The sequence below is a fragment of the Magnolia sinica genome, chromosome 1 (genome assembly GCF_029962835.1).
Source record: "Magnolia sinica isolate HGM2019 chromosome 1, MsV1, whole genome shotgun sequence".
Lineage (NCBI taxonomy): Eukaryota > Viridiplantae > Streptophyta > Magnoliopsida > Magnoliales > Magnoliaceae > Magnolia > Magnolia sinica.
In genome coordinates this window covers 7,624,787-7,637,940 of record NC_080573.1, presented here as the reverse complement: position 1 = coordinate 7,637,940, position 13,154 = coordinate 7,624,787, and the positions used below count along the sequence as shown (strand labels likewise).

The window sequence follows — 13,154 nt, the reverse complement described above, 5'->3', positions numbered from 1 at the left end:
AAAATTGTAATGCGCCACGTTTCAAATCCGTGTTGTGGGCATGAACTGACCAAATCTTTGAACCTTTCCCAACATTGAAAGAATGTTTCATCTTCCTTTTGGGCAAAGTTCATGATCGCTTTCGAGGGTAATCGTTTTATGATGTGGGAAGAATTTTTTTATGAATTCCCTCGCATGTCGTTCCATGTGCCAATGGATCTAGGACGCATGAATGTAACCACGTCTTAGCTTTCTCTTTTAAGGAAAAAGGAAAGAGTTTCACTAATTGTATCCTCGGATACATTAGGAAAACATAATGTAGCTATAATCTTCATCGAACTCTTTCAAATGTAAATATGGACTCTCGATTCAAGTCCATGGAATTTGGGAAGGAGTTGGATAACTCCTGGCTTGATGTCCATTTGTCCTGTGTTTTTAGGAAAAATCATGCATGAGGGCGTACTCACTCCCGCCGGTTGTAAAAAATCTCGTAAAGTACGAGGCGGGGGTGCCTGTTGCACCTCATTTTCATCCTGGGTATCCTCCACCCTGGGTGGAAGTAGAGGAGGTTGGTCTTCAGCCATAACCTCAGTTAACTCAGGGGATTTCGAGCGGTGTCTAATCCTGCGATGGATAGTCAACCCCTCAACTAATCCTCCTTCAGTCAAGAGACGTCGAGTGTCGTCACGGGCCCACTTGGGCATGAAAACACTCGCAGCCCTCGATTAAAAACCTAATCCTAAGAAAGGAAAAGAAAATCTAGAAAGAAAGAGAGAGTTGGAAAGAAATTACCAAATTGGAGTCCTAAGTTAAAAACCTGCAAAATAAAACAAAAATAAGTTAGATTCCTAAAAAGAGAAGAAAAATAACAGTAAATTAATTTCTAAAAGAAGGAATTCTTAAAAGAAAGTGGAAATTTCTAAAGTAAATTAGGAAAGATCTAAACTAGAGAGTAGATTATTAAAAGAGAACTGGAAGATAGGGAGTAGGGAAAGAGCTTACCAAATTAGAAATTTCTATCTTAAAGGCCTACAAAATAAGAAGGTTAGTTCCTAAAAAATATTCTAAAACAAATTAGGAAAATAAATTAGATTCTAAAAGTGCTAGAATTAGAAAATTTCTAAAATTTAAACCCTAATTCTAAAAATATGAAAAAGTAGAGAGATTAGGAAGGAATTACCAATTGAGAAACTTATGTCCAGATCCTATAAAATAGGAAACAAGTTAGTTTTGAACTCAAATAGAAATAAATAAATAAAACTAAGGTTAGTAAAATCCTAATCTTAAACTAATCCTAAAACCAATTAATTTCAGAATATCGTAACCGTCAGTCACGGCGCCGAAAACTTGTTCACACCCCAAGTGCGGTTGTGATGTAGTAATAAACTCGGTAAGACCGAGGTCGAATCCACAGGACCTGACCCGTACGTTATCTGAAACCAAGTAGAACTAGAACTAGACTAAGATGTGATCTAAACCAAATAGGATTTAAGAAATAATTGTGGAATAATTATCTAAAAGTTTAAGGAATTCAGAGGAAGGAAACTAGGGATTCAGAGGATCCACTTGTAGAGATCAGGGAGATCTTATGCTTGCGGCAAGGATTATAGAATTCAAACTGAACTTACTTGATCTGATTTTTTAAGAGAAGAAAAGTATATGAATTAGAATGGATTCCATCATCTAACCATGCCCAGGAGACAAAGCAAATAACGGAATTAAACTAATTACCAACTAATCAACAATGTATGAAGATCAGGAAGGGTACCGTCATCCTACCATGCCCAGGAGACGATGGTGAACAACAGGGCTTCCTGACTTCATAAACCTAAAAAGGGGAGGAAATACTCAAAGCCATTGCAAGTTTATTGTAATTTCAGTCACAACACACCATTATAGACTAATAAAAATATTCCTTGTAATAATCAACTAAACCACAGTAAGTTCAGAAATTTAATTCACTTCCATAGAATAAACTCTCCCATCTCGCTACAAGCTTCACCTCTTAGCCCTGGCTAAGAGGTTTAGCCACACATGGATGGCTAGCGCTCTTAAGAATAAAAACAAAATAAAATAAAAAAATAAATCAGAAGAGAAAACGAACTCTCTATTGCCTTCTTCTCTCTCCCTTGCAATTGTCCAAGTAAAAACCGAGCATCCACGCTGCCAGCTCTCACGTCCTCCGTTTCCCTTTCTTCCTCACAAGCCAAAAACGGGAGCGAGCAGCAGCAGCAGCCCCGTTTTCTCCTCACCTTCTTCTTCCCGTCCTTTTGTTTTTTTCTTTTTTTTCTCCCTCTGTGGAGTCCTGGCAGGACTCAGCTGCGGAAGCTGGGACTCCTTGTATGTAGAGAAGGAGGTCCGTGCGAAAGGCCGGAGATCGCGGACGAGTTGGTTGCGGAGACGCACAGCAGCCAAACTCGGAGTCTTCTCCTCTTCTTCTTCTTTGCTTTCCTTCCAAAAGGACAACGTCCTCTGGGAGCTTTCTGGCCCACCTACATGATGAACGGTTCAGATCAGCTGTCCGACCGCGGACTAGGGCGTACAATCCGAGGGTAGCGCTGTGACGATGGTGGGTCCCATTTCAATATCTTTTTGGAAAATCCGATCCGTCCACTGTGTTCTACTCGAAAAATCAGGTGGGAAGCACTACTTTTGGTCCTCATTTCATGTGGCCCACGTTATCTTTCAAGTCACCGTTAATCATCCGTTTTAACAGCTGAAATCCACTCTCCATTATCTTCCGAGATTACGCCACCTAGGCGATGTTCACGCCACCCTCGATGATGGGCGGTTCGGATCATCACAGTGTGAGTGGGCCCCACGAGGAGGACCGGAGCAATCGTTTTTTGAAGGAGGACGCGGCCGCGGTGGTGACCCTTTGTAGGAATTCGGTGCACCGCAGGAGTGCACCGTCTAGTACACGCACTGGCCCTGTGGGGTCCATCATGATGTATATATGAAATCCGTTCCATTTTGTCACATCATTTAGACCGTGGAGACCGAGATGAAGCAGATCCAAACAGGTGGGTCCCACTTAAGGATTTAAGGGGCTGATCTCCGTTGGGCCACTTTCATAGTGATCAGGGCTGAAATTTTACGTGTACGGTTTATTTATGGTCCTCAAGCCACGTGTGAAGTTTCGAACTGATCAGATGGTGGGGACCCTATGATCTTGCATTTTGGACACTTTTCAGGCCACTTGAGCTTCGATTCCTCGATTTCTGCGGACCCCTGGTGTATAATTCCGTCGCTCTTGGTCTTCTGGAGTCTGTCCCATGCTTTAGTGTCATCAGATCGGTAAATCCATGCTTTTTAGTGTCCTTTCCCAGTCCAAGCTCATGAAGGCGCCCTGCATCACAGATTCAACTAAATTAGGCTATTAAACGGTGTCATGCTTGTAAATCCATGCAATAAATGGGTCTGATATGCAATATTTGACCCTCAACAATAATCAAACTATAACAAAGAGAAATCATTAAACATGAATTAAAGCCGTAGAAACCACCCCATCACGCTACAAGCTTCACCTCTTAGCCCTAGCTAAGAGGTTTAGCTCATCATAGACACGATGAAACTAAAATCTCACAAAGGAAAGATATGAACAAAACAATGAAAGCAAAGAGGAAGGAAGGAAGATGATGGCTGGCCACTTCTCTCTCTCTCTCTCTCTCTCTCTCTCTCTCTCTCTCTCACTCACTCTCTCTCTCTCTCTCTCTTCTTGGCTTCCCACGCCCCCAGATGGCTTAAAGCTCTCTCCTTCCCGTCCTTTTATAATAGCCAACTGAGCAGCAAGGTCGGTCACCAACCTTATTTACGCAATCCACTTCGCAAAGAACTAGACCGTCATTCCTGCCTAAGAAAAATGCCCAAGCAACTGCGTTTGATTAGATTTTTGGAAGGTTAATCATCCCAACTCCTGATTTGGCTCCATTATTGGTGTCGTAACCACCCGCTGCATCTTCTGAACGGTCCAGATCATTGATCCGACCGTGTCCATGATCACACAACGACCCACGGTGGTCATTTTTCTCAGAAGCAGGGCCTGCAGAATTTATCACGCCGTGATGATTGGTGGGCCCCTGATCAACATCGGTGAAGAAATCCACTCCGTCCATTGAATTCCTCTCAAAATTTTGATCAGGAATGGACAGTTTCAGATTGGTTTCAGTGTGGTCTAAGGATCTTCTATTCAGCCGTCCATCCTGCGTTTGAATATATGGGAACCCATCCTCACTGTTTCTTAGAATTTTGTCACATAGGCCTTAGTAAGATGAACCATGGGGTTCGAATGGACGGTCTGGATCGGACCGTCGAATCACGATGGTGGTCCACAAGGACCCAACCGCAATCCTTTGTTCGCGTTTTGCTTTGCGCAGCAGGAAGAAGAGAAGTTTTTTTAATTCTTTGGTCAATGGTCTGTTGACCGGTGTAAGGCCCATGTCCTAGACTATACCGTCCCTTAGGCTTTCGCGGTCCTCCCGGTCGAATTTCGACAACCCGCGACCTGTAATCAGCATTTGTGCACAACCCTGAGTCGTATCCCGCATTCCAGAGTCGACTCAACCCGAGACTTGTACCCTAGCGACCACGCCGTCACCGCGGTTCCGATGTCGTGTCTTACGTGCCGAGGTGATACCTAGGCTAGGAGATATGGGCCCGCGTTCAGTTCGAGGAAAGCACCGTGCGTTACAATCCCGAGAGAATCCATCACATCAAATGTCAAGTACACATCACATCACTCCCATCACTCACACCCATCTCCAAGTACAACTACCCATCCCCAAAAGTCAACTTTACATCACTTCACCCATCCCTCTCCCCATCACTCCATCACTCACATCACCTCTCTCTCTCTCATCTCTCTCTCATTTTTCTCCCAACCTCCATGAGAGCAACTCACGTCCAAGCAAGCTTCATGAGAGAGCTTTGTGTGGCCCACTCCCTACCACTCAATCCAACCCTTCAAAGCCAATCTCAACCGTTAAAATCCATCCCTTGGAGCTCTAGGTCGCATCGGTAGAAGGAGGAGTCCGAGAAGATCAAAGGTGGGTAATTTTGTTTAGATTTGATGATTTGAGGGCCTACTTGTGGTGGACCCATCTTGATGTATGTTATATGCATGAAAGGGAGGGCCTATAGTGTCGAGGTCCCTCCATCACATGTGTTTCTCTCTCTCTCTCTCTCTCTCTCTCTCTCTCTCTCTCTCTTTCATTTTCTTTTATGGTGATGATGAGGCCCTGTGGCCCACCCGGATGGACCCCACCATGAAGTGTGCATTTTACCCATGCCATCCACCAAGTGAGCCCACATAGGTGGTGAAATTCCACTATAATGTGAGTATGGGGTGTGTAACAGACGCTACTACCAGCGTCAGCAAGCAACATCCCATGTTGCATGTGTTTGTAGGGAGGAGTGTGGGACCCACAACAGGTCCCACCCATGATGCATGTTTAATCCACACCGTTAACCCTATTTCCTAGCTCATTTTAGGCGTTGAGCCGAAAAACAAAGCTAATCCGAAACTATAGTAGGCCACACCATCTAAAACAGAAATTCTATGGTTAAAAATCCGTTAAGGCCCACTGTAATGTTTCTTAACATCAAAACATGTTGAATATTGGACTCGTTGGGTCTATTACGAGCCATAGAATCCAACCAACGGGGTAGATTCTCCTGATGTGGGCCCCACCTATAAAAATCCACTACAAATAAAAAAATGTATTGGGACGTTGCTACTGCCAACAAGTGGCGTCCTTGCTACCTTTGACGGGTGCAACCGTGGGTCCCACCACATGCCCCACCATTATATATGTTGTACATCTACACTGTGCATTTGATGGGTCCCCTTTGGGAATTGAGATCCGCCAAAAATCAGCCGTTCACGGCACTCAAGTGGTCCGCACCATCAAAATAGTAGGGGATTGAACGTCTACCATTGAAGCCCTTTTTGGGTCTAGAAGTTTTGGACAAATATGAAATTTGTTTTTCCTCTTTATTCAGGTTTTTATGACCTTATGTATAAATGGGATGGAAAATAAATGTTATGGTGGGCCCCACGTGGGACCCACCTAGATTGGAAACGGATTGGCTGGTGCATCCACACCAGCTGATCAGCTGCTGAAGTGACGTCATCCAGACCTGTGGGTCCCACACATGATATATGTGTTATCCACAGCGTCCATGTGATGGACGAGTGGGCCCACCTTGATGTGTATATTATATCCACACTGTCCAGCTGTCTGGATGGTGGAATGCCACCGATGTATGGGTTTTAACTTTGCCATCCATCCCAGAGAACGTGAGACCCAACTCGGAGTATGTATTGTATATCTACTCCGTCCATCTGATGGTGTGGCCCACTGTACGCATGTGATATCCACAGTCCACTGCTGGAACGGTGGGAATACCACCTGGATGCTGGACTAGCAGTCCAGCAGCATCAGGTTGCTGTTGTACTGACGTTAGCTAGTTCTGGGGTCTGATCCTGAGGCATGTGTTATACCCCTACTTGATGTACGTGTTACATCCAAACCGTCCATCCAATTGGTGAGCTTGTCTCAAGGCTTGAGACTAAAATGAGACAGATCTATAATTCAAGCGGACCCCACCAATGAAAATAGTGGGGACAGTGACATCCATCATTCAAAACTTCTTAAGGGCCACGATAGTTCCAATCAAGCTGATGTTTGTGTTTTCACTTCATCTATCTCCATGTTAACTTATGAATAGGTCGGTCTCAAAAATACATAACGGTAGATCCTATAAATGTTTCAACGGTGGGTGTGGCTGCTCCCACGGTTATCTATGGTGGCCCCTATATGATTTTAACGGTGGAAATCATTATCTCCACTGCTAGTTGTTGTATGATCCAGATGATCCTTCAATATGATTCATTTTTTTTTGGGGAATGTATTAGGCCCACGTGCATAAGGCCCACCTTGATACATATATATGAGGCCCGTTGTTGCGGCCCACCTTGTTATGAATGATGCCCGTTGTTGAGGCCCACCTTGATATATATGAGGCCCATGGATGCGGCCCACTTGATGTATATAAGGCCCATGTTTGAGGCCCAATATGATGTGTACCCGGCCCATGTGTTGGGGCCCGATGTGATGTATTTATGGCCCATGTTTGAGGCCCAATTGATGTTTTATGGCCGCATTGGTTGAGCCCATTGAGATGTATTTGGGGCCCATGGGTTATAGCTCATTAGATTGTATTGCCCATGCTTGTGATATATGGCCTTCTATCTCATCGGTCGAGACCTTCCATACAGGGGGTCAATCGAGCATGGAAAGAATGCCAAGGCTGGGGTCGAACAATACTATCCTCAGTTTTTTGCTTGGCAGTTTAGCCTTGTTCAATGCATTCATTATCCCCTCACTAATAAACCTTACAACCAAACACTATTTAGTCAATCCCATTGTGATGTGCATTCGGCCTATGTTTAAGGCCTAATGTGATGTATATGCGGCCCATATTTGAGGCCCATTGTGATGTATATTCAGCCCATGTTTAAGGCCCAATGTGATGTATATAAGGCCTATGTGATGAGGCCCATTGTGGTACATTTGAGGGCCAGGCGATGAAACCCATCGTGATATATATTAGGGCCATATGAGAGGCCCATCGTGATGTGTATTAAGCTCTCGAGTGAGGACTATGGTGTTGTATATTAGGCCCTTGTGTGAGGCTATGGGTCCACTATATGTTAGGCTCTATGTGGGTCATTCCTTGGGGGCAATGTTGGTTAAATGTCCACATTGTTAAGGCCGATTGTTGATGCCGGTTATTGATATCAATTATGAGTATGTGACAACATAGCATCATGATACATGCCCATACGCATCATCTGCATATTTATTATGAGATGTGATTGACCATTGCATATGCCATAGTACAAATAGTTTATGGGACTCCCTAATAGGCGGAGTTATCTCATATGCGTGCATGGTATGTGCAGGATTGATGTATGATTGGATTGCGTGATTCATGCAACTCGCATTGTGTGATGGTGATTACTGTACGCCCTAGCGACATCAGGGTCGTATCCTCCACAGTCATGTCGTGGATGGCTAGATGGGACACCGAAAATCTGTTACTTACATCGGGCTACCATATATGGCCCTGGGTGAAAATCCTTAAACCCTCTTAGTACCAGAGGACGCCCCAACGTTGAGACCAAGTGGATCTATATAAGCGCATGAGGGCCGTATACCTGGAGGCCGCGTTTTCCACTGTGTCATGGTCGGTTGGAAGGGAGTGTGGCCTTACCTGCCTGAGGTAGTAGGCATAACTAGGCTGAGTCTGACCAGCTCCCAAATGGGTCTGCTATCGACAAGCCGGGTAGGCATTATTATACTACTGGCAGGCAGGTAATGAGGTCTTTTCCACTCGCTAGGCTACGCGGCCGATTGGAGCGATAGCCAGCTTGGAGTGTACTAGACCCCGATGATGATCCCAGAGATGTACAGTTCTAATATATGGACTTATTTAGCAGGAGTCGCATACTCATTCATTCATTCACTATCCACTCAGGCTGGTGGTGCACAACTATTTGTTACGTGTACCTTCGCAATGGCCAAGATTTCGGTTAGGGCGCACAACTAACCTGAGATCAAGAGCTTACCACATTGAGTCTGACTATTCAAATTTAGGTATGGGACTGGTTTGGATAGAAGTCCCTTATGGTGGACCCTGTAGCCTGCAATACTACATACTATCATCTTGACTTCACACTCCAGCTTGGTCATTTCATTCGTATCGCATATTGCATTACATTCCCAGGCATATGGTATTTTTGGGTTGTTATGTTTCTACACTTATATAGCCTAGATAGACTTAGCAGGATTTACATATTGTATTGTATCCTCTGATATTTGTCTCTCTATGACTCCTCATTTACATAGCTGATCTATATTTCATACTCTGATATTGTATGATTTATAGACTTGTAGTATTTTCGTTTACTCTGATATCGTATAATTCATGATCTTGCCAGTAATTCCGATATTGTATGATTAAGGCATTGTATTGAATACTTGGTACTTATCTTATGCACACACTTACATCACCCTTTAAGCTTTCTATAAGCTTATGCACGATAGATGCGTGCAGGTGGCATTAGGTTGCACCAGCGTCGAGCTTGGAGCGTGTAGCTGACTTCTGGAGCTTTAATTTTGACATATGTATTTTCCTTTCAGCACTGTATTCAATTGTTTATATTAGTAGATATGTGATGATGATGTTACCTTTGTGATTTGGGTAAACTTGTGGTTATGCTTATTACGAGTTTTAAATGTATATTGGAAAATCCTTCTTATAGGATTCCAGGATCGGAATTTGGCGTATGGACGCTGGGAGCTGAGAATGGGGTACTACGGAAGTTGTCGACATCGAATTCAGCGATTGAGAACTTTATGAGCCCAATTTTCAGGTTTGGGGTGTGACAACCGGTCCAGCTAGCTGGTGCACAGCGAGATTACGTGCGCTGTGTGCGCATGCACCCTAAGGTGGGGCCCATCGTGATGTTCATGAGAAATCTACTCCGACCACCTGCTTCCTCATCTACTTTAAGGGGTTGAGACTAAAATTGGAGCATATCCAAAGATCAGGTGGGCCCCATATCAGTATTTTATGGACTGATCTGTCCGTTGGGCCACTTCCATAAGGATCTAATGACTGAAATTTGACGTGTATGGTTACTTTGTGATCCTACGGCTAGATATAACGTTTCGAACCAAATGGATGGTGGGAACCCAGTGATCTTGCATTTAGGACACTTTTCAGGCCTTTTTAACTTCAAACACTGAGTTTTCTCGGATCTTTGGCAAGTGAATTCTTCGATCTTGGTCCCCTAAGATCCGTCCCCTGCCTTGGTGATTCTTAACCATCAAATCCATGCTTCTAACACCCTTTTTCAGTCCAAGCTCTTAAATTCACCTTGCAACACAAACACCATTAAAATAAGACGTTATACATTATCATGTTCGTAAAACCAAGCAATAATTGGGGTCTAATATGCAATATTTAACCCTCAACAAAATCTCCAACCAACATTTTTCTAATCACAAGCAAAGTATGTGAAAAATATTTTAAGATTTACAGGACAAATTCTATAAACTCGAGTGATTTTTGAAAAGCCATATAGATACTAGAATTCTAAGATTCATGAATGTTGGGCATTACTTTCTCCTATAGTCAAGAGCACAGTAAACTTCATAGTCAAGTTCAAATTATTAATCTATCAATTAGAATAATTATAAACATTGAGTTCCATGGATGTATAGTGTAATCTCGGCTTATCATTATTAAGAGTCCAATAGTTAATTTTCATGATAACATCGATAATCAAACAGAGCATTCCGGGATAACCCAACCTAAACCGAAACTTGCCTTATAGTTAAACATTTTTACTCTTCCAGCTTTTGATTTTTCTATCAATGGCTTCACATTGTGTCAACCTTTTTAAAGATCTTTAATAGGTAGCCGTTTTCGATGACTACTATTTTTTTTAGATGGATATTCTTCTCTTTTTTTTTTCTTCGATGAACATGATGGACAAATTTCCTAGGTTGGTTCCTTCCATGCTTAGTGATTATCAGGTTAATAATTTAATATCGAACTGAAACTTTAATGTGTAAGCTAGATGTGACATGTGAAATCATAACTCAATCAATGTTTAAAACTTCTAGTCATAGATTACTAATTCAAACTTAACCATGAAATCTAACAGGTAGCTGAATCCAAGAGTCATAAATCACCAACATTACGCATCTTATACTTCTAAATCAAAGATGGCCGTTAAAATCACTTCGAATTCACAAAAATTTTCAGAAAAATTTTAAAAATTTTCACAATTCTTGCTCAAGACCAAGAAAATACTGATTAGGTAACCTAATCTCTCATCCCCAACCTAAAATCTACATTATCCTCAATGTAAAAGATATAAGCATGTAATGCATATAAGACAACGAAAATGAAGTGATGGAAAGATAGTACTTGATGAAGGAGTTGTACGATTTTTTCAAAGAGATCTCAGCGTGAAGGTGAGTCAGCACAAGAGTTAAATCAACAAAAAGTAAAGTATCCTAGAGTAACTAAAAAGCAAACTATCCTAACAAAATAAAACCAACTATCCTCGAACGACAAAAGCAAACTACCCTAGTCCTATGAAAGCAAGGGAAAAGCTACTTAGTCATGCCGCAAGGTTCCTCCTCCGGCCAATATCGTGATAAATTTCTCAGTAGGTTTCTCAATAAGAACACCTAAAAGCCCTTTTTGAAATAAGCTTGGATGCCCAGGAGCATGAATTTCCAGAGAAATTGATGAACATCTTAGTAAAAAGTCATTGAATCGCTTGAAGTATCTAAAGTATATATGATTCACCTGTGACAGAGAAAGTTTCAGATTTAGTACCCCATGGTGAATCGGAGACTACAAGTAGATAAAATTCAGAAAAATTCTCAGCAGATGTAGTCTCTACACATTCTGAAGTTCTAGACTTCAGTTCAATTGTCAGCTCCTCCTTTAATGGTAGACATTCAAGGTCTGGGGAAGGAGGGGTTTCAGAATAAGGGTTCTCTCAGTCAGTGACAACTACCGAGATATTGTCTTGCGAGGCATTCACTGTCTTTTATTATGTGATCATTTGAATCTACAAAGTGTGCCAAGCAATCATCCAAATTTGGAAATTCAGCTGAGAATGGCTCATTTTTCCCATTGAAGTGTGTGATCTACCCAAGGATTTCATCATCTCTGGAAGTGGATGGAAGCATGCTCTCTTGCTCTTGCCCTGCATAGATAAGTCGAGGATTAATAAGCGACACATTGATGTGAAAATTCTGTTCATCGGTACCATCCAGTAGAGGAGGTGTATTATCAACGGTTAATAACTCAAATGGTGGCCTTAACTGAATGGTTTCAATTCCCTGAATCCTATCATCATTCAATTAAGGGTAGTGGTCCAAACATGTCTCACAAGAGCTAGAAGGGTTTGTTGTAAGGGGCTTATCCTCCACATGTAAATCAGACATGTTGGATGAGTGGAGTAAATCCTTATAACCGATCACTTCATATACTTCTTGATCACTGACCTGGACCAAACTTAAGATTAATTCCACAGAACTTGGGCTGAACATTTATGATCGCCATCTAATTCCGTGCAGTACACACTTGGGATGGGATCGCTTTCCTCACATTCTATTCTTAGATTGGGTTGAGGTTCAAATAAACTAACACCTTCCTCATCATTGAAACCAAATGTGTCATGTGAGTGAAGTGTGTCATCATCATTATATTTGAAAGACACCAACGTCTCTTGATAATTCTTTTGAACCGTCATCGAGATCGACTTTTCGAGAAATTGAACCATATGCTTATTAACATAATCCAACTCTTCATTCCAAATTTCAGAGTTCTTCAAAAGCAAGTTAGGATCACTTTCCTCGTATTGTATTTCTGAACTATGTTGAGGCTAGAGTAAATGAGCCTCCATTAGCTGCAAGTGCTTATACCTTCCTCAAATTGTGTTTCTGGATTAGGTTGAGGCTGGGCTACACTAGCCTCCATTAACCTATTGAGGCGTGATTCAAGCTCTTCTAATAATTTTCTCATGTCCACAGAAGAGTCTGTATCACTCTTAAGTAACTTCTCTTAGATCGATTTTGGTTAGATTTCAAAGGTAGGAGATCTAAGAGAATAATTATTATAACGAGTTGTTGGTTCATCTTCCCAATTTTGATTTTTCCACTGATCATAGTCATACGGATCATAGGTGGGAGAATATGATGGCTGTTGATACATATTATCACTCATAATATAATCTCTCATTTTTTTTCTTCTTATTTGATGGTTAATAATAATTCTCATTCCCATAATTATGATAACCCCAACAATCGCGTACTGTCCGTGGGGTGTAATTGTTCTCCCGCATATGATCGCATAAGGATTTCTTAACCAGTGGAGTAGTATATTCCAATTGGTTTTCAATGATGGTTTTAGAAAATTTTTGAGACACAAGTTGATTTCTATCATAATCATCATACATCCCTTCACACTTTTTCGCATTCTCAAAAGCTTTCTCAACATATTAACGTTCCCAATCGTGCATATATATGGTGAAACCCTAATCCTGAACCTAATCCTAAAAAATCCTACAGCAAATATGGAAA

At 42.0% G+C, this 13,154-nt stretch overlaps 1 protein-coding gene and 1 non-coding gene across 3 annotated transcripts in view; both read left to right on the top strand.

The window, feature by feature from the left end:
• LOC131238154 (cysteine-rich receptor-like protein kinase 44) overlaps positions 1-13,154 on the top strand; it is a 93,819-nt gene that overhangs the window by 60,735 nt on the left and 19,930 nt on the right. The window lies entirely within an intron of this gene.
• LOC131222426 (small nucleolar RNA R71) lies at positions 25-129 on the top strand. Its single transcript, XR_009160038.1, has one exon. It is a non-coding gene; the product is annotated as a small nucleolar RNA R71 (small nucleolar RNA).